We start from the raw sequence: 7,282 nt of genomic DNA on the forward strand, positions 1-7,282 counted from the left end.
GGGAGGGCGGGGGGGGGAGGATGGGAAGGGTTGAGAAGGGGAAACAAAGGAGGAGGCTGCAATGCTTGATAAGAAATGTACTCATTATCTTGCCATGTAATTTTAACCCCTCTCTACAGCATTTTCACAATAAAAAAATAAAAATAAAATGCTCAAGAAAAAAAACTTGCATCTGCTTTCTTTAAAAAGAAGTATCTGTTTCTGTTTAGTTTGCTTGATGTTACTCTCTTGAGGTGAAATCTCTGTTTGGATAAAGAGAGCTTGGGTGATTGCCTATTGTTACTCTACTATCTAAGTGTATGTAATAAGCCAGACACAGAGAAACAAAGGTTGCATTTGTGGTAACTAGAATGTACCTATAAAGCTATAAGTATACATACTGTGTAGTATATACAGATGTTTACAAACTAATTGATTAAAATATAATAGTCTACATGGAGAAGTACAATTGTATAATCTTTTTCCCCCGGTACAAAGGATTTATTCATTAACCATTTGACAGCCTTGATGAGTTGCTTTTACAGTAAAGTATGCAGGACCACTGGACTCAGCCACACTCTCATTTTAGTTGTGAAAAAATAGTGTTTCACTTTATAGTTCTAGCACCATGGGATATTATCAGTGACAGAGGACAGATCTGCTCATTCCTGGTTATTTGTTAAAGTCCCAATATATTAGGCCAATAAGAATAAATACTGCAACAAAGAAGAATGGCATCCCCAGCTTGAAAAAGTGGAGTGAGGTACAGAGTGAGGAACATCGCCAGGGTGGCCTCCAAGGCCTGTGTGCATCGCGTCGCAGGGCCTGCACATTTCTGGCAGTTACCACTACTCTAGGGAGCCCAAGGCCCAGTGGCCCAAGTGCACTGCAGAGATGGGAATGAACCGTGGTTGTGAATTGCCCATTAAGTGTGGGATCCGGGGCCCCCAGCTTGCCTATCCCGATGGCCACAGCACCAATCTAAACTAAGCTGCACTGGACAGCAGGAAGGGGACCTTGGGCAAACAGGGTACACATTGTCCAGTCCCAGGCGCCAAGCTGCTGTGTCACCCCGCAGTCTCCCCAAGGAACCAGAGACAGGACAGCAGTGGGGTTTTGTGCTTTATTGTGGGAAATCTGAAGGGACAAGGGACTGCAGGAGGCCAACCCTCGCTCTGGGTCCAGTCACATGGCAGCATGCAAGGCAGGCCAGCTCAGCCACCACACGTGCATAGGGACGGCCTCCACAAGGTGGCGCTCACGCAACTCAGCGGACACAGGGCCTGGCAGGGAAATCGCTCTGGAGGTGCTGCCCATGGGCATCTCCATGCAGGAGGGCAGCTCAGTGCTGCTCCATGGGGCTGTTACCTTCCTGCCTCTCCTCCCCCTCCTGCTCCAAGGAGCCCAGGAGGCTGCTGAGCAAGTTGCCGAGCAAGCCTCCACAGGAAGACATCAGCGTGAGCTGCACCTTTAAGGAGAGCTGTCCTGTCCGATCCTGTCTAGGTACTCGTTATATATCGGGTCCCTGCGCAAGGAGGCCTGGCACTGCTCACACAGCACTACTCACATAGTCAGCTTGCTGTTATCCACGGCCAGCAGTAGAAAACCGATGAAGTGGAACAGAGGCTGGACAAAGGTAGGCCGTCCTGGATGGACAGTGCTTCTGTGCTTACAGACCACCAATGCCCTACTTTTGCTTTTCCAATACAGAAACTGCAGCACTGCCTGGGCCATGAACATGTCCGCTTGCTGTGGAAGCCAGGGGCCGTGGAGTCCTTCACCAGCATGTTGGTGAAACCCTCACCATCTCAGAAGAAAAAGTGGAATCAAGATTCACAGTATTCCTGACCTTTCCACAGGGATAGGGCCTGCAGAGGATGGAGCCAGGGATGGCCCCATTCCCAGAAACCCCTGCTAGACCACTTCAGGACTCTGCAGAATTGGGTTCCGTCAAACTGAACACCCTAGCCAGACACTACATTCAATTCTGCCTTCTCCAGGGACTCCAACATGGACCAGTCTGCTCGTGCTCTTTTGCAAGAACAGCAGAGCTCCCGAGTATGTGAGCTCCTGGGCCTCAGAATGCTTGCTCTGGAACATGTGCCTAATGTAGAGAGCCGGATGCACCTCGTAGTGGCTGCCCTTCTCTACGCTGGCATGCAGCTTACCTTCCACATGATTGTGGGCTCCATTGTGGGAGCCCTCCTGCTCCACCATCGCAGCCAACAATGTTGCCCAAATAGGATAATCGTTAGAAAGACTAGGTCAAAGCTCAGGAATGTCAACACCAGGAATTGGATACATCAAAGGGGAGGGAGGGGACAAATGAAGGTAGGAAGGGACAGAACATAGTCAAGCTCTTTGGGAGAGAGTAGGGGAACAGAAGACACTATACACAGAAATGTACTCATCTAACTCATGTAACTGAAATCCCTCTGCACAACACCTTGATAATAACTATAAAATAAAATTTTAAACCCATTACATATACCACAAAACTAAGAAAAGTAATGAAAGTGGTGAGTCAAAGGGGGGCCTGAATGTTGAAAGGACTACACTGATACAGATGCATTGTATTCATAAAGTGTTTTGTTATATGGCCACTCTTTTGTACAAATACTTAAAGATAATTTAAAAATAAAAATGAATAAGTAGAAGTAAAAAAGTTGAGTACAGGAGAAAGAATTGTTTGGGAATTCAGCACTCTATACTTCTGATATAGAGCAGGGTTTCCTGTTAGGTTGGGACTCTACTGTTTTTGTAGAACTTCAGAAAAAGATGAGATTCATAAAGCATGGTTTATTATGTTTTGTCAAAAAGATAATTTAAATAGTTCAGTTAATAACCAATCAACATTAACTTCATATATTATCTACATGAATAAATTTAATTGTTGATTGTGGTTTGGCAGAAAAATTCATGAAAATCTTAATTCGAATTTACCAGCAGAATGCCAGAACTGTAGGGCTTGCATAAGTGGAGGAGTGCTCGCAGAGCGTGAAAAAGCAAATACTAGAAGAGAGGCCAGGAGAGAGAGGAAGAGGGAAAGGGAGAGAGACAGACAGAGACAGAGAGAGAGAGGGAGGGAGGGAGAAAATGTCAAAACAGGAGGGAACAATGTGAGGAGACAGGCAGTAGAGGGTGATGAATGTGAATATTATCAAAATATGAAAATATGAAAATGTCATCATGGAATCCATTATTTTGTACAATAACAAGAAAATATGTCTTTAACAGACTTTTGAGTTTGAAAGCAAATTTCTGACTTTATAAGTTTTACTTAATGATGAAGATGGAAATTATTTGCTGGGGAAGGTTTGACTTACATTCCATTCTAAGGCCCCAACAGAAATCGCTGAAGATAGTCTTATCCCAACCAGGCTCATGAAGTGGCCACTGCCAGTGTTTGCAGCAAAAAGAGAAGTGCCTTTCTGAGAACCAGAAGATGATTATGGTCAGCCATCTGTGGCTCAAGCTTGCAATCTTCTTACTCAGGAACCTGAGTTGTGAGGCTCGAAGTCAGCATAAGCAGGAAAGTCCCTAAGACTGTAATCTCAAAGTAAGGAAATGGAACTCTGGTTCAAGTATAAAGGCTCTGGGACAGCACTCAGGCTCCCTCATCCAGAACTCTGCTGTTCTGCTCCTCCAAGCTTCAGAATCTACTGTTCCATCTTTCCAGAAGTCCACACAATTAGTCTCCCTGGAAAACACTTGCTCCACTTCCACAACTCTTACATGACTGTACTTGTATAAGTCCTTGCCTGTATCACTGTACTCAAAGCCCAATTTAACATTTCACACTACTCTTGGCCTGTGTACTTCCTAACAATCTTCTTGGCCTGCCTTAGAATGTTGATAATTAGCTTACTATGTATCTCACTACCCCTCTAGATTCTTCACTTACAGAAAGCAGGATATGCTTTCTGCAGATATCTTCTAACATAGAACAATACTTTGTACACACTGGGCACAAAAATGGTTTGAAACTAAAGGGAGTTGAGTAGAAATGTGTAGATAAAAGAAATACTAATTACATGGCATTCTTGCTAGGAGGATGCTACACAGTTGTAATCCTACCACTCCAAAAGTTGAGCAGGATGATCATGTGTTCAAGGTCAGCCTGGACTTCAATATGTCTCAAATATAAAAGGACATTCCTGCTTTAGTAAAAATAATTATTTTGAGGAAAAACACATCTAAAATGAAAATCTAAACAAAAAGACAAAACAATGTAATACATTACACCCCATCAATGTTTCACAGCCTACTCAACAACCATGTGAGATTTCCACCAACCAGGAATAAATCCTTTGGCATAAAACAGAAACAAAAACACCTCCAGCATAATTTTTAAAAGCAAATTTTCCCATAAACACAGTACCTATAAGCAGGATGAACAGCAATTATGCCCAAATCTTTACTACCAATAAAAAGGAAGAAAGGTTTTTAAGGAAGATGGCAGAGGAGAAGCTGGAGTCTAAGCAAGCTCTTGCATAGAAAGCAGTTTTAGAGTTCCAGTGAACAGTCCTAAGCCAGAGAATCACACCAAGTGTGCCATCACAGGACAGAGAGTTCGACCAGAGAGGGGAAACCCAGGCAAGGAAACACATCTGAGCGTTTGCCAGCTTCTGCAGTGGCGGCAGCAGCTGTGGAGGCGGCGGCGAGTGCAGGGCGCCATACCTGAGCCACAGAGAGTCCAGGACAAAGGAGCCAGACGCAGAGGGCAAGCAGATTCTACTCAACACCAGCAAGAACGGCAAGGAGCAGACATCTTCATCCTGCAGTTCACAGACCAGAGATGACCCAGGAACCAAGACTCGGCATGAGTAGAAGCCTGACATCCTCACTCCTTCCCAGGGAACAGAGGAGGGAAGGCTACACCTCCCCCGCCCCCCAGCACCGGAGATCTCCATCTTGGATACCAACAAAGCTCGGAGCAGCTGCTAGCTCCAACTCAGGCCTTGAAGAAAACGAGTCATTTAGCAGGTCACAAGAACTTAATGGAGGCGTGACCTGCCAGACTCAGCTCCACACAGGGAAAAGTCACCCAGCTTGGGCGCCAGCCCTAGGAGTGGCTTTCTTCACAGGGTAATCAGAACCAGAGACTGCCCCTCCCTCTAGCAGCCTCCACAATCAATTGAAAATCAGTAAACAGAAACCCTGAGAATGGCTCCAGGCTGGGCTCTGTGAGTTTTTCACAAACTAGCCCCTAGGAAAAGCTACTGTCTGTTGAAAGGCCTCAAATCTACCCAGAACCTAGCCTCATCAATGCATCCCTCTCTTTTGTGATACTCAAAGCAGATCTGCCTCCCAATGAACTAGCTTGGGAGGAGGATCGCCAAATCCTGGGTAAAGCAGAGCATTTTTTTGCCTGTTCGAACAAACTGAATTAAGAAACCAATCAAGCCACAGGACAACAAGCAGACCAGAGATTCCAACAAGAGGCTGGTTAAGGACACAAGGGAGATACGGGATTCTTCCCACCCCTCCCAAAAAAATCAAAGAACTTTTTTTTTCTCTTCTTCTTTTTTTTTTTTGGTACCTCATATAAAAAATGTTTTTTCTTTTCTAAAACTTTTTTTAATCTTTAATTTTTGCCTTTTATGAAAATAAAAATGTTTTCCAGAAACTTTTATTTCCTCTTATAATTTTTATTTTAGGGATACGAGCGTGTGCATTTTCCTTTTTTTTTTGTTTTCTTTCTCTTTTTTCTATCTTAATTATCTTTTTGTTTTTGTTTAGTTCTAATGAAATTCTCATCTTATTTTTTCTTCCTTTTTTATCCTTTTCACCTTCTCCTCTCTTTTGTTCTTCTAAATGTGACTTAATTCTTGTTCTGCATATCCTCAGATAAACCCGTAGTTGATTATGAGACCCTATAACCCATTGTGTACACACTTAATCCACAAATTTATTACTCAATTCAAAACCTCTGAGACTTAAATTCTTTAATAGCAGTACTACCTCTTTATACCTGTATAATATTTTAAGCATTTTTATTTTAAAGTTTTTCACACCTCCTTTAATATCCCTCCCCTTCTCTCAATATATTCACACTCACCTCTAAATAGATTGTTATTGCACCTGCATAATATTATTATTTTTTACTTTTCTTTTTTTTTCTGGTCTCTTTTATTTTCCCCTTCCCTTTCTTCTTTTTTTCTCTCTCTCTACTTTCATCCTACCCAACCTATTTCCTGCTTTGAGATTAGGACTTAGTTAACTCTCCCTGAGCCTCCCCACATCAAACTATTCCTATTTTTTACCCACATTTCTCCCTAACCCTAATAATTTCTGGTCTTCCAAATTCTTCTTTGCGGTACGTAGCCCATTAACAGATAGTTGTTTGATGTTGAATAGATGTATCTGTTGAACTCGATTGTATCTGTAGACTATTGACTGTGCAAATTCAGACTTTGGTTGATGCTTGATTTAAGATAGTGTTCTAGCACAAAACTGGTGCTATTTTCATCTCAAATGGGCAGAGTGAGCCGGAAAAACACAAGAAAAATGGCAAATCCGGGTATCTCAATTCCCATTCTTGATAATCACGGGACAGAAGAGATAATGAATAATCCAGAGGAGAGTTCCCAAATAGCTCTACAAACACTGCTGGCAAACTTGATAAATGAAAAGCTTGAAAGCATACAAAGGACTCTGTACGACCGTGATAGCGAGAAAGGAGACAATCCAAAAGTTTATACAGGAATATCATAAGCATGAGGAAGCTACTCAAAAACTCATACAGGATTTGCATGAGCAGCATGAGAATACTCAAAGAGAAAGGCAGGAATGGCATGAACAGGCTGAGAATACTCAAACAGAATTACAGGAATCCCATGAACGGGAGGAAGCTAATCAAAGAGTAATACAGGAATTGAGAGAGCAGGAAGAGAATACACAAAGATAACTAAAGGCATTCATGGAATCCATTAACAAAGAACTGCAGGAAGTCAGGGAGAGCACAAAGGGAATGCTGAATGGAACCCAACAGAAGGAATGGGAGTCCAAGGAAACCATAACCAATCAACTAAGTGATTTGAGAATAAAAACTGAACACCAAATTAAGGAAGTAAAGAAGTTCATACAAGATCTAAAACAAAGCTTCAACAAAGAATTTGAAGTCATCAAAGCTGACCAATTAGAAGGAAAAGAAATAAAAATCAAAGTAGAAAGTCTTGACAGCAGGTTAGACCATGCAGAAGATGGAACCTCAGGGTTTGAAGACAGCCTAGATATTACAGAAAAAGAACATACAATCATCCAAGACAAGTCCAAGAAATATGATAGATCTATCCAACAC

General features: G+C 42.5%; 2 pseudogenes; one reads left to right on the plus strand and one right to left on the minus strand.

Annotated features, from left to right (window-relative positions):
• Positions 1–1,321: 1,321 nt before the first annotated feature.
• On the minus strand, positions 1,322–2,079 carry LOC105997615 (annotated as a pseudogene).
• A 21-nt stretch (positions 2,080–2,100) lies between these two features.
• LOC105997616 overlaps positions 2,101–7,282 on the plus strand; it is a 15,485-nt pseudogene continuing 10,303 nt past the window's right edge.

This window comes from Dipodomys ordii, unplaced genomic scaffold (assembly GCF_000151885.1).
Source record: "Dipodomys ordii isolate 6190 unplaced genomic scaffold, Dord_2.0 Scaffold149, whole genome shotgun sequence".
Lineage (NCBI taxonomy): Eukaryota > Metazoa > Chordata > Mammalia > Rodentia > Heteromyidae > Dipodomys > Dipodomys ordii.